Raw genomic sequence first — 14,106 nt, forward strand, 5'->3', positions numbered from 1 at the left:
TATGCCATAAGGGAAATATGATTCTTAACGGCTATGAAATCCTTAGCTGAAAAACCTGATCCAATTTCGACTGACATGCTGAGTTCTCACTTATTTTTCCAAGTCCTCCTTTCCCATTGGTGTCTCTGCTGAGGGTTTTCTCAAGTAATCTTTAATGTTCAAATGATTTGAAGTGTTTTGTTTATAAAAACACTGTAATGCTTTGGCTTTGTGAAGAAAACTGACAATGTGGCCCAAACACACCAAAATATGTTCCTAAACAGTTTAATAATTTTACTTCTAAATGATTTTCCCCCTGCCCTCTCCCTCGTATTAAGTATGGTATTTTCTGCTTTGAAAGGCTCTATTTTCCCTATGGATTTAGGGGCAGAGGTGAAATTTGTGTACAAGACTTCCATTAACACCCACAGACGTTCACTTGATTAATATCTCAAGCATTAATAGAAAGGACACGGACAAAGGGACAGTCAGAGATTTAAAAAGACCCATCAAGCCAGGTTAATTAAGTCATTTTGTAAACTGCAGTTTATTCCATTCTTTTAAACAATAATCAATTCAAAATGTAAATGGTCCTACAAATTAAAGGCCCTATTTAATGAAACAATAAAATATTCACAATATAGAAACAGCTAGCAGTGATCTTTACTGAATCAAGTTGGTTCTTTATATGCACAGCACAGAGGCAGTTCTGACTGTTCTACACTTTGCATCATAAAGAAACAGATCATGGTGACAACAACCTCCCAGTAACATCATTATCACCATTTTTTGGAACCTTGACCCTGCTTTCCCAAGTTTTGCCATGCCAGAAAACCTTCCCAAATGTCCAGAATTAAATGCATTATTTGTGATTGAATACAAAAACATTTTGTTTAAATCAGTCTATAACATGATGTTTATGGCAAAATAATTGTCTGTGGATTATCCAGCTAGAGCCCCTCTCTCTGGTCTTCTACAGCTGACAAATAAGCTCTATGTCTATCATACTTATTTTCGTCTGTTTGCATCCTTCCATCTTGAAATCAAGATCTGACATGATTCTTTGGTAGGGCTGGTTGGATTTTCATTACAAACAAGATTCATTACTAATTTAGCCCTATATTTTTATCACAATTCATTTGTGAGCCAATCCTGATTTCCATTAATATATTTATTATTTTTAAGTATTCACCAAATAATTCATGAGAAAAATCTATCATTATTCACAGTGTATGACAGATCAGCAAACTCACATGATACGTTTTATGCTCCCTCATTGGATGACTCAAACATGTTTTTTTAAAAAGAATTAATAATGAAGATGACTTTTCCAACACAAATATTCAGACATGAAAAAATCCATGATGAAAATTACAAAACATTTGAAGTTTGCAAGCATTTTCACACATGCCTACTAGCTATCTGAATGCTATTGAACAACGTATAATGTGACTCTACAAATCACAGCATACAGAAATCACCACTTTTATTCAAGAAAATACTGTATCTGATTTCAAACCTTGAGTCTGTATCAGTGATGGATGCGGTGAAACATCTTGAGTTGTAATTATGGAACAATTCTTCCAGTCTTATTCATTCCATATGTCTACATGGTCATTTTGCCAGTATTCATATTCCAGTGAATATGAGTGGAAAAATAAATACAAATACCAATTAAAATGGGCAGCACCACATGGATGGCAGTAGCCATTTTAAATATGGGCTAACTTCCTCCTGTTACGAGGCCAAATCCCTATTGTAACATATCCCATTTTAACTAAATGATCAGACACTATCATCAGCCTACCCATGTCTTTAATACTAAGTCTTCCCTTGTTTCTCATCAGTGCATTGAATCCTTGGGTCTTCTGACACAGATACAACAGGATTCTGGTCTTTAAAATTGCCTTTTTTTAAAATATAGGCATATCAATAATTAAACGCATATGTTTTTAGATAGCTTCTTAGGGAAGGCAGGTCATACTTCCACCTGGGAGATAAAGAAGCTGTAGGATGTGCTTCAACCATAAGGTTTACTAGTGGACAGAACAATCATGTTGGGAGAACAATCCATAGACTTTGAAGAACAAAGAATTGTTTTCCTTTTCAGATTTAGATTTCTCTAGTTTCAAACCATACCATGAAGTTCTAATTCTGAAATCAAACAAAACAGAAAAATCTCACAGATGTGCAGAGAGAAATTCTGCAGATCAGCAATCCCCAAACAATGCTAAACTGGAAACCGAATTAAGCCCACAAATATGTGCTGAACGTGCCCACTAGCCAGCCTTTTCGAAGCACTGAGCCCATAATTAAGTTTTAATTTGTTGTTAAATAATGTTTAAATGGAAGTAAGGGAATCAGTTATGTTGAAGATCAATGCATTCATGTGCCGGGGGATTTTACAAAAGGGAAAAAGAGATATTCTTTTTTTAAAAGGTAAATTAAGATCTGCTTCTTTGCTAGCTTCATTTCTCTCTGACATCCCTACCCACCCTCAGTTATTGGGTCATCCCATTATATTGACAATAGGGCGAGGAGAACGTACAGATGATGCAACAAATTTCATGCATAGAATATGCAGGAGTGTCTATAGTGAGGCATAATACTTGCATTTAACATCAAATATTTGATCCCAGGATCATCCTTGTATACTTGCAGTTCTTAGTATGAGTCAACATATAAATCTGACAATTTCATTCTCAACTCATCTTTGTAATTCACCTTCAGCCAAAATCCTGAGCCCTTAATCAACCCCCACTGAAATCAAATGGATGTTTTGCCTTAATAAAGAGATAACTACTAAGACCCTGAACCATCAAACACTTTGTGTTTGCAGGATGAACGCCTGAGTGACATCAGGATCTGGCTCTTTGAAAATAACACATTGGAGTAAAACAAACTAAAGCAAAAGTTTCCAATATTCTGATTTATTTGCCAATCTCTGTCTGATAACATTTTATTTTTAAGCAGGGAAAACACAGGAGTGAGACAGAGAAATGGACATCATGTTACAAATATATTCAAACCATACTAAATATAAGTTCTAAAAACATACAAAACCATCACATTTCAAGAGGAGGCCAAACCAAACTGAAGTTTGGGCTTGGGGGTAAGTTAGAGAAGATTTCAACCCCAGATCTGAATTCTGTGTGGGCAACTAAAATCCAAACCCAGAGGTAGTTTTAAGTACAAATGGTCCCCATCTCCTTAACAAGTCAAACCAAAATACCAGCGCTAAGCACCGTTGAATGCGAAAATGTTCAAAATATAGATGTGCATCTGAATTATGCATCTCAGGCTGATCTTCGTCACATTGATGCCAACAAGAGTTAGATGTAGATGCTGAATAATAAAGCCATGTAATGCCCAGAAACCTATGAAGAACTCCTGCTGGAATCAGCAAAGATTTGTTTTAAGATCAGTAATAGTGTATGAATTCCTGGCACCTCATCTTGCAATCCTTAGATGGGTAGAACTCTAGCTGAGCTCAGTGGGAGTTTCACCTGCCTAGGGACTAGGGGATCAGGTAGCACAGGTAATAAATATACTATATAACAAATATGCTGTTAATTCATAAAGAAGTGCATGAAGCTGATCATTTTTTTTTAAAATGACTGCCCAATACAGTCTACAGTTTTCACGAGCACTAACTATAGATTGTGTATTCCAGAAGAATTTGTAATGTGTCAAATAATAGCAGAACATTTGTAAAATAAACAGTGTTTCTTACTTTTTAAAATATATTCACCACTGAGAGGGATAAAAGGTCTGATTCAGATTTCTCTCATGCCAGTTTACATTGGTTTTACTCTATTGACTTCATTGGAGTTGTTCCTAATTTACACTAGTATAAGATAAGAATCAGCCCAAGATCTTTTCAGCTATGAGTCAGGGCCGCCCAGAGGATTCAGGGGGCTGGGGCAAAGCAATTTCGGGGGCCCCTTCCATAAGAAAAAGTTGCAATATTATAGAATATTATAGAATACTATATTCTCATGGGGCCCGGGCAGCCCTGTGTGAGTAAATTATTTGCAAAAGTGGCCAGATTGCAGACAAAATGACTCAAGTCCTCTGTGCACAGCCCAGTCCATAGTTGTGCAGAATTCCCCATGCAGGCCCAAAAACCTTTCTCAATCCTATGCTGAACAGGGGTAGGGGTAAGAAGTAGTTCATTGTCAATGCATGTTCAAGTCAACTGACTGATGGCATCAGTCCTCCTGGAAATTTACAAGGACTATCAAATCATTTTACAGAGGCCACCAAAAAGGCATCAGATGCTAATGACCTATAGTTGCTTCTAACCCTGGGCTGGATTCAAACCAGCGATCTAGCAGTGAGATGCTCCATATCTTTATGCCTGTCATCCAGTCACACAGGTAAATAAATATCTAAATGAATACCATTCTATTTTAGTGACTCCTTTTACACTTTTGGAGAGAGCCATATAAATATAAATCTTTAGTAAATAACTGTTTAATATCACTAGCAAATAGATGATACTGCAGCCACGTCACCATTAAAACAAGACTTCCCTGCACCAAACTAGCAATAGTTTATTCTATCAGAATCACTTTAGCTCTCCTGGTTTTAAGAAATTACTTGAAATTTTTTGCTGCAATACACTACAGCTTTATCTAATCCCTACAGGTTACACAATTTTTGCTTCCAGTATTTCATTTTGAGAAAGCACAGAATACCATAAGTTTGCTAAAATCTTTTCAGTCAGAGTACATACACAATATTGCCAGATTTTTATTTAAAAAAGAAAAACAAATGGGTTCCATGTTGAAATGGGAAAATAATTCATTTATGGACATTTCTTTCACCTTGTTTTGAGTCCCTTTCATAAACAGCCTGGATTCATAACAAGGTTTGAAAACACATTCAAATCAACCTCTAGAATGAGAGGAAGGATGCTGCTCAAGATCTAATTGAATGAAAACAATAATGTCATGCACTGATAAAATATTCTTTGATCAAGAGAACACAAAAGTCAAAAAGCTTGGCCTCTAGACAATCTTTTGTTGTCCTCAGACTAGGATAACAGTATGTCTCACAGTGCATATAAACATTTACAATAACCATGTCAGCTTGACCTGTATCTGTTAATCAGCTAAACAGAAAGACTATTTCAAATTCCAGCTATTTCTTGGTCAAGAATATATTGTCATTATTATTATTTTAAGAAACAATGCTAGTACAATTAGTATATCCAGTCATCTGTGTAATTCAAGATGTCAGTTCCAATCAATGAACTGATGTTGTTCAATTGCAGTGGGACCCTGATAAGACTTCTCGCCTATCAAAGCTGGTTTGTCTCTGTCAATGCAAGGAGTGTGGGAACTGGCAGACTGACACTGCAAGTCAGATAAGATTGTTTCCTTGATGGAATCATTTTGAGAGGGTTTGACTGTGTTTGACTTGCAGCAGTAACCTCAAGGTTGAAAGGGAATTGCTGAGAGGACCCTTCTCACATCAAGATAACAATGTGGGTCTGGACTGGATCTCATCAAATAAAATCCAAGTTGAAAAATTAATGTTTCTTTTCAGACTGACACTGGCAAATGTTTACATTTGTTTCCCCTTTCTCATAGTCAGCTCCTAATGTAATGCCCTCTCCTCCATCGCTAGAGTTCCCAATAAGGTCAGCCTTGCCTAACAGGTGATAAAATGATAAACAAACATCAAAGAATGCAGTCTTTTAAAAAATATGCCAGTATTCTAGAAAGTTTTAGGTGGCTTACATGATGGGCACTTACCAAATCCCCTGTAGCTGTGAAGTCAACTGTACTCCATCTATCCTGTACTGCTGCATGTGAATAAGTGTTTGACTTCTCTGCCCTGCAGAACTTTTTCAGAAAATACTCCGACCCTTCAGATGGGGGAAAAGAGACACTCATTATGAAAATTCTTTTAAAAATATGCCTGGATTTCGGATGGGAAAATTTGACAGGTCTTAGAATTCTTAACAGGTCTGTTCATCACCAGACTGAAACCTGAGCAGGTTCTTTATGGTAGCTTTTTCAATCCTGAATCTCTCTCTTTTTTTTTTCATTTCCCTGGCGTTTGATCTCCATTTTTCTTCTGTAGAACTATCTCAAGAGGTCCATGTGGAGCGAGCAATCAACCTGGAAAAATTATTCTGTCGTCAGCTTGTTGAGGGAAACCCTTGTCTGCCTAAAAAAAGAGAAAGAGTGAGAGACAAGCACTGAGATAGGATCAGTAGCTAATCTGCAAGGTTATCCATGTCCCATTGTGAGAAATGTCTAGCCTTTTCAATTCTGGGTTAAACTCATTAAAAAAAAGCAACATTTCATGTTGCGATGAAACTGTGATATGGAGTGTCATCATGAATACGGAGTGTCATCAGAACTATAATTACCAACAGGACATCAATGCACACAAAGCCAACTACGCACAAAGGCAAAGATCAAGCTGCTAGAAACTGAACCTGCTTCATAACATCTACTTCTGTAGTTCTGGAATTCTACTTTTTTTTAAAAAGCACCTTGCGGGGAGGGGGTTTCTCCCTGCTTTGGTTTTACTTGGAACAGTCCGTACCTATACACTATTATTACTCATTGGGTAAGGAAATGGTAACCTACAGTTCTTGGCACTACAGGGAATGTTTGAGTGAGGTGGGGTTTTCATGGGTGGTGGGTTGTTTTTTGGTTGGTTGATTTTTTAAAAACAGAGCAAAGCCCTGCTTCTGCCATTACTGCATTCAGGATACCACTCTAAACATTGAAGTGTATTGAGTAGGTTTACAAGCCTACACCATTTGCATTATTTTTTCCAGCAGTCATCTCCTAAGTGCAGTAATGGCACGTGCTGTGCTGAGGTTATGCATTTATGTCCTGCTCATGATTATCATTCTGATACCACCAGTGTTTAATGACAATAGCAAAAATAAGCCATCACACTGCTCCTTAAATAGCAAGGACTCAGTTATGCCATGTAGGTACAGTCCATAGTACGGAGTGGTGCCTAGCCAAAATGCTCCAGTAGGAACATCAAGAAATACCCTCCCCAAGGCAGAGGCTGTGTGCACGCTGCCATGCCCCTTCGTGAGGTACAGAATCCCCCACCCCTGCACAGCCAGCCAGCTCCACTGGTCAGTGTGGAGGGATGCCATTGTCCTGTTCTCCATCAGCACATTGTGCACCTCCAAAGAACTGGGAGGAAGCAGTCCCTGTGCTCCTCTTGCTGAGTCATCCAACACTGTGCACTCACATAAGAGACAGGCAGAATCTGGCCCTTACTGATTCACAGAGAACCAAATCTTGCCTTCCTCATTTCTTAAACAGGCAAAACTCATTGACTTCAACAGGAGTTTGACCAAGTAAAGACTGCAGGATTTATTATTATAAAGACTGATTTATTATTATAGACCAAACACTAGGGGGGGTCTTTACCCAGGCAAATTCATATACCCTTATTCAGGCTAATTCCTCCCATTAATATTAATGGGAGTTTGGTTAGGTAAAGACTCAGTAAAAACTAAAGTTTTGAACAGGGTTCAAAAAAGAACTAGATAAGTTCATGAAGGATAGGTCCATCAATGGCTATTAGCCAGGATGGGCAGGGACATTGATCCTAGCCTCTGTTTGCCAGAAGCTGGGAATGGGTGACAGGGGATGGATCACTTGAGGATTACCTGTTCTTTTCATTCCTCCCTAGGACACCTGGCACTGGCCACTGTCAGAAGATGGGATACTGGGCTAGATGGACCTTTGGTTTGACCCAGTATGTCCGTTCTTATGTAAAGTCCGTTCCATGCCATCAGCAGTGTGGTATGGCCTACAGTAAAGAGCCCAGGTTTGGTCTAATAATACAAAACGAAGACAAACATAGCAACAAGGAGTTTTGCATCTCTTACCTCCTACTAAAGTTTAGACAAGTTTGCTTTCTGCATCCAGCAAATCTACGATTGAATATTTCAGTGCAATTTCAGTCCCACAGACAAGAGTGTTTACAGCATCATCTACCCTGTAACAGATTTCCAATATGCCAATCTCCTGATTTTTAAAAAAAAAAAAAAAGCACCATTACTATAAACAAATATTGGTTTCTGGTTTTGAAATGAGATGATTAAAAACATAAAATCATCTTACAACACTGCTTGCAGTTTCTCTCCATTACCGCTGACAGCAAATGCAGCTTCACAGAGACCTCCAATGATGTTTGGACTGTTTTCCTTTGTATAGGAACACGGTGAAATCCTGGGCCAGATCCAGATATGTAGTTTCATTTTTTCATTTCAATACAAAGCAAATAATTCCGTTACGAATGAGGTGCTATGGGCTGTGTGAAAGATCCTCAAAGCCTGACCTGTACAAAAGAGGTATAATATTATGTCTTTGAAAGGCACAATGAGGCCAGATTCTTCTCACACACTGAACCAAACCAGAAGTAACTCCACTGAAGTCAGTAGTTGTACCAGTATAAGTGAGAAGAGACCCAGGCAGTGTACCCCAGTTCTCTTCACTGTACAGCTATGAAGACTTGGGACCTTCCTTCTGGTAAGACATACTCCTTCATAGGTCATTAACACTGCCAACAGCACAAACAATTCACCTCTCTCTCTATCCACTACTATCAAAATTACAGCTGCCGCTTTCACTGGTGGTGAGCCTGGTTCCCTGTGCCCTCCCCACTCACTTTTCCAGCCATCATTGGTGTGGCCACAATTTAGCCTTAAATCCATTAACATTAGATAGCAGAGGAAAAATAACGTGTTTCAATGGTAATTAACTCATCTGGTTATTTATAGAAAGCAATTAACAAATCTCAATACTTCTTAGAAATGGGCACTTCAATATTGAGTTGTACTAGGTACAATCTAAAGGGCACCCATAAAAACAAAAGGATACATTATCCAGGTCTCTATCAATAATGGCATTCAGTAATTTTACTGCTAAATACATTGTGTTTACCTACCCTTTACATTTAAAGAATAGGAATCCCCTTTACTCATTAATGTGGAAAAATAAAACAAAAACTAGATTATCTTCATTCCTTTGAAGAAGCTTTAAGGGTCATAGCAAGTGACTGACTGTCTTCCACAAAGCATGAGCTTGCTAGACATTTGATTCTTTGACTTTATGCTGTTTATTTGTAGAGAAATGATTTTGCTGTGTAAAATATTCAATGTTTTTTGCACTTTCTATAGCAAAATTTCAAACAGTCATTCTCGCCAGGAAATATAAGTGCTCGGTGCTATGCATATATCATAAGAGAAAACAAAATACATTTACTTATTCTGGCTCTCAAACGTACCTCATTACAATTCCAACATGCTTTACTCATTACAAACTCAAATTTAATCCATTCCACACAGCCTTTTCCTATCTCACTACTCATTTTTGTACATTATTTGAAATCAGAACTGCTGACGCTCAGAACTGATAGTTTAGAAAACTTTATACATGGTCAATAAATAACCTACCTTATTTCAAGCTTTCTCCTTTACTATTTGGAGGGGTGATTCTTCATGTGGATTTTTTTGAAAGAGGTTTTAAAAGCAAGCCAGCGGTGATACACTTTTTGGCCTTGGCAGCCAAAGAGCTATGCTGAGGTAGAAGGAAAGGAAAAGTATGGTCCAAAGGATTGCTCAGCTCAGTGGAAAATATTACTTTCTAATAATGAGACAAATGTTAAAATTCTCACACAGTCCATTCTCAACCTAAGCTCCTCTTGCAGTTTTGTTTGAGTAAAAGCTTCGGGATTTGGACCAAGATGATTTTTTTAAAAAAACCAAGATTTCTCAGCAGGTAAAACTTTTTTCTATGATAACATTTTTTTTAAAAAAAGTGGTTTTCAGAACTGTAGATGCAAATAATAATAATAGTAATAATGATAATGATAATGATACGTTCTAAAATAACTTGCTTTTATTTTCTAAATATCAAATATTTAGCCAAATGCCATAACTCTCATTATTTATTATGCATTTAGCACCAGTGTTATGCATAAAAAAAAACAAGACAGTCACCAATGACATATTTTTCCTTGTCTGAATTCCCTCATAAGTCAATGGGCCATCATCAGCATCCCTTACAAAGGTCTCAAGATACAGTGTTCCTCCTTGATAGTTTTGAAATCACCTCGTCTGAGTCACCATTAGAACTCCACAATGAAATCTGAAACCACACACAACTTAGCTAGTTTGCTGCTTGAGCACAAGAACAAAACCAGATGGATTTTGTAAAAAAAAACAAACAAAAAAACCTTTCTTAGTTCCCACAAGTCATTTGATCAAACTCAAAATAAACGTTATACTGTCTCTGGATGGGCCCTAGATGATTCATTCAGTAATTTTTGTGCATGGTTTTAAAATGAATTATGCAACCAAAATTTGTCTTTATTCCTGCCAGACCAGATCAGTCCCGATGTCCATGTAGTTCAGAATCCTGTCTGTGACAAAAGCCATCACCAGATGCTTCAGAAGAAGATCCAAGAACATTCATAATGGACAATTATGAAATAATACGACTCCAAGGGAAGATTTTCCTAAATCATGGAGTTAATCATTATGTCCTGATGTATGGTGATTTACATATCTTATAACTTTTCATTCCATCATGTGTAACAATGGATATTGTCATCCATCTAGATATCCAATCCTTTTGTGAATCATGGTAAACTCAACCTCAGTGATGTCGTGCAGCTAAGTGCCTCACAGCTTTGTTTTCCTCTCTATTTCATTGATAGGTTCTTATCCTTGTATTTTAGAAGACAGTAATCAGGAATGGCCTCATTTATTTTCTGTACACCAAACACTGTATCTATACACAAGTCTATCATATTCCCTCTTATTTGTCTCCTCTGTAAACTAAATGACCTACAATAATCTATTCAATTTCTTTTTATAGTGAAAACTTTCCATGCCTCCAGATGTTTTAATCACACATCTCTGAACCTCTTCTATACATTTCTTGAGATACAGTGTCATTAGTACAACAGTATTACACGCCAAGATGTGCCCTGCTGATTTATTTACAGGCATTATGTCCAGTGTTCATTTCTACCCTTTTCTCTATACATCCAAACGCTGTTTGCTTTTCTGACCACCAAGTACACTTTGAGCTACTCACAGGAATATCTACGTCTCTTTCTCAGGAGATTATAGTGAATTTACAATCCAAGAGCGTATATGAGTATTTTACATTATTCCTTCATATATAGTTTCAATTAGGGTTTTGAAAACTGCAGCTGCAAGGGAAAAGCCATCAACACTGAAATCATTTTAAGCGGTTTTTTCATACAAAGACAGAGAAACCAGTTTAGAAACTTTGATGTCTATTTAGATGATCTATTAGGATGTAGCGAGTAGATTTACCCATTTTAAATAATTTAATGGTTTATTAGAGACTGGCTAGCTCCAAGCCAAGCAGTTCACATTCTACCTTGCCAGAATAATTTAAATGTAAATATTTCTAATGCAACCTGTTAGGAGAACAGAGAGAACATATGAGAAAAATGAAGATCACATTGTATTTGCACTGTGATATCACACTGGGCCCAAATGAAATTTAAACATGTAGAACTACTGAAGGCAAATGTTTTCCCAAGAAAGGTTACTTACAGTCCTGACATCATTTGGAGTTTTGTCTGAATAAAGACTGCAGGATTGGGACCTGTAAATCCGCACAAGTCATGGTAACCCTAATAACACCCATCACAGGGTTAGAATGCTGTTACTATTTGCAAGGCAAATTTGATGTGAAGGGAACATTGTCACCAATTGCTAACTGAAACTAAAATCTGTGAGTGTTTCTGCACCAGGCTACTCCCAGTTTTTCCCTGATTATACAAATACCTTGCAGTGACTAGATACGTGTGCTTTGGAACAGCAGAGCAGTGAATTTCTTGTGTTAAAACTCCTCTTCATTTTAAAATATTCTCTTTATTATATTTTATAGCAATGGATATCCAATTTTGAATCTAGACTTTGATATCAGCTTCAGCTCATTTGGAAGGACCCAGGCTTTTGATTTGGCCCATTATAGTAATAAATGCCAGCTGCAAAATACAGATCTGGATCTGCATTTCCTCTCAGTTCAGGGATATTGACACCTAGTGTTTTGCTTTGGGATCATCTCTGATTTTTTTAATTAATTTTCAACAAAACATTTGCCATCACATTTAGTCCTACAGACAAAATTATACATTACTGAAATGAAGTTAACACTAAACAATCTATCCTTCAGTTATTAATCAAGCAAGAGTCCTGTTTACTAATACGGACAATTCCCAACCCCTACTCTAACCATTATCCTACACTTTCTCCCTGTTAATTGTGTTATATTTACATCTTTCATTAACTCAGTGCATTTTTCTTCCTCTGTGGAGACCTATAAGAATTTTAGGAGGTTGTGTAGTGGGGGCCTTTTAATTCTGGAAAGTGACACTAAGCTAGTTCTCTGTTGCTTAATAGTAGTGCCCTTCCCCTCCCTCTGCCATTAGCTACTTCAACAAAGCACAGGCATCACCAGTCTCTCTTTGGCAAGAAGAAATAAGCGACCCATTAAGTACTTAGAGGAGTGGACAGAGTCTCCCATTCAAATAGTTCCCTACACACCTGCAGGTGCTGAATAGTAAATCTTGTATTTCTGAGAAAGAGTAAAATAGCCGCTCTGTGATGGCCCTAAGTGCTTTTCTGATTTCACCTTTTCTGGAGTTTAGCGTTAAGTTGCTGAAAGATTATCTCATTCATATGATTGGGAGTCTGTTCATTTTTAGAATGTAGGGTGAGTGAAGCAATAATTATTTGGTTGAAAACTATGGGTAGTTTAGCTTGCATTACAAAGAAATATGCCTGCATCTTCCATTATTTGGGGAACAAATCCTGATGCCTTTATTTAGCTTTTACTCAGATATTCAATCCTTATTCACACCGGTGAGAAGTTACATACACACCTTCCCAGATGCTACAGTGATCGGTGCTACAAGAACTGAATAGAACAGAAATAAGTGGATTACTTGCATGAATCAGCGATCATCATGCAAATAACAGTTGCGCAATCTAGTGCTTGTCTACATGGGAAAGATATACTGGCATAAGATAGAGCTTTAAATGCATACTCTATGGTGATATCATAGAACGCCCCATATGAACACTCTTATTTTGGTATAAGAGACCCCTCTTCTAGTTTAGCTTATGTCTCTGACATGTAAAAGGGGTTTAAGATCAGTTGAAGAAAAACACTCTTATTCTAGAATGTGGTTCATAAGAGGAGTTATACTACTATTTATAGTTGTCTAACTGGTAAAATTTTCCTATATGGACAATCCCCTAATCTTCAGTATTTACTCAGATTGCAACCCGCTTCTCTGGAACTTTCCTAGGTAAGTAATGAGTGAACACAGAGTGAAAATTGAATGAGGGTCTTGGAACGTGGTCATGTTAGTTACTAAAACAATCTTATTGGGGAAGTTCACATTCATAAAAATCAATCAATCAGGGAATACCCTATCAAGCACAATAAAACAGAAAATTCAGATTCTCCCATGCAAGAGGCTTGATCTTTAGATTATAACTCTAAATTATACTCTGTACCAAAATACAGAACAACAGAAAGGTCCCCAGTGAGAGGAAAACTCTATGTACCTTTATACCTCCCCTTTGCAAGCTGGATTTTAGACAAACTCATTTTTCAAGAAGGCACATTCAAGGATCAATGTGCCATCCAGACAAAAGAATAATATAAACTGTCCTGACAATTGGCTAGAATTTTCTTTTCTGTCAGCCAGGGAATTAAAAACTGAGCAGGAGGCATATTGAAACTAGGCTCTCATAACCTTAATCAGTAGGCTGGAAAATGAGTTTTTCAAAAGAGATAATGAGCTCCCAAATCATCATTTGCCAAGGGTGCACCAATTTCACTGGGCTTAGAATATTCTCAAGCACATGGCATAACTGGAGCATCCCTCTGCCTCCAAGCACCACAAGCCATGCACCAAAATGGACTCCAGCATTTGTACAAGGCACTGAATGCAGCACAATACTAATATTGCATACAGTGGTATTTCTAAGGGGTTTTTCGCAATAGTTAGGTTGGAAAAAAAATCATCCACTGGATCTAAAGAACCCTTGAAGCAAATGAAAAGCTGACACCTAAA

General features: G+C 37.4%; 1 protein-coding gene across 2 annotated transcripts in view; it reads right to left on the reverse strand.

The window, feature by feature from the left end:
- Window positions 1-14,106, reverse strand: part of ZPLD1 (zona pellucida like domain containing 1) — a 68,208-nt gene that overhangs the window by 38,344 nt on the left and 15,758 nt on the right. The window contains exons 2-6 of one of the 2 annotated variants that reach the window (XM_039494233.1): window positions 9,431-9,554; window positions 8,097-8,313; window positions 7,862-8,000; window positions 5,979-6,159; window positions 5,742-5,854 (exon numbers count right to left, since the gene is read on the reverse strand). The gene's annotated coding sequence lies outside the window, so the exon portion shown is untranslated. Of the gene's footprint in view, window positions 1-5,741; window positions 5,855-5,967; window positions 6,160-7,861; window positions 8,001-8,096; window positions 8,314-9,430; window positions 9,555-14,106 lie in introns of both variants that reach the window. The other variant, XM_039494238.1, reaches the window with a different exon arrangement.

Source organism: Mauremys reevesii, linkage group 1 (genome assembly GCF_016161935.1).
Source record: "Mauremys reevesii isolate NIE-2019 linkage group 1, ASM1616193v1, whole genome shotgun sequence".
Lineage (NCBI taxonomy): Eukaryota > Metazoa > Chordata > Testudines > Geoemydidae > Mauremys > Mauremys reevesii.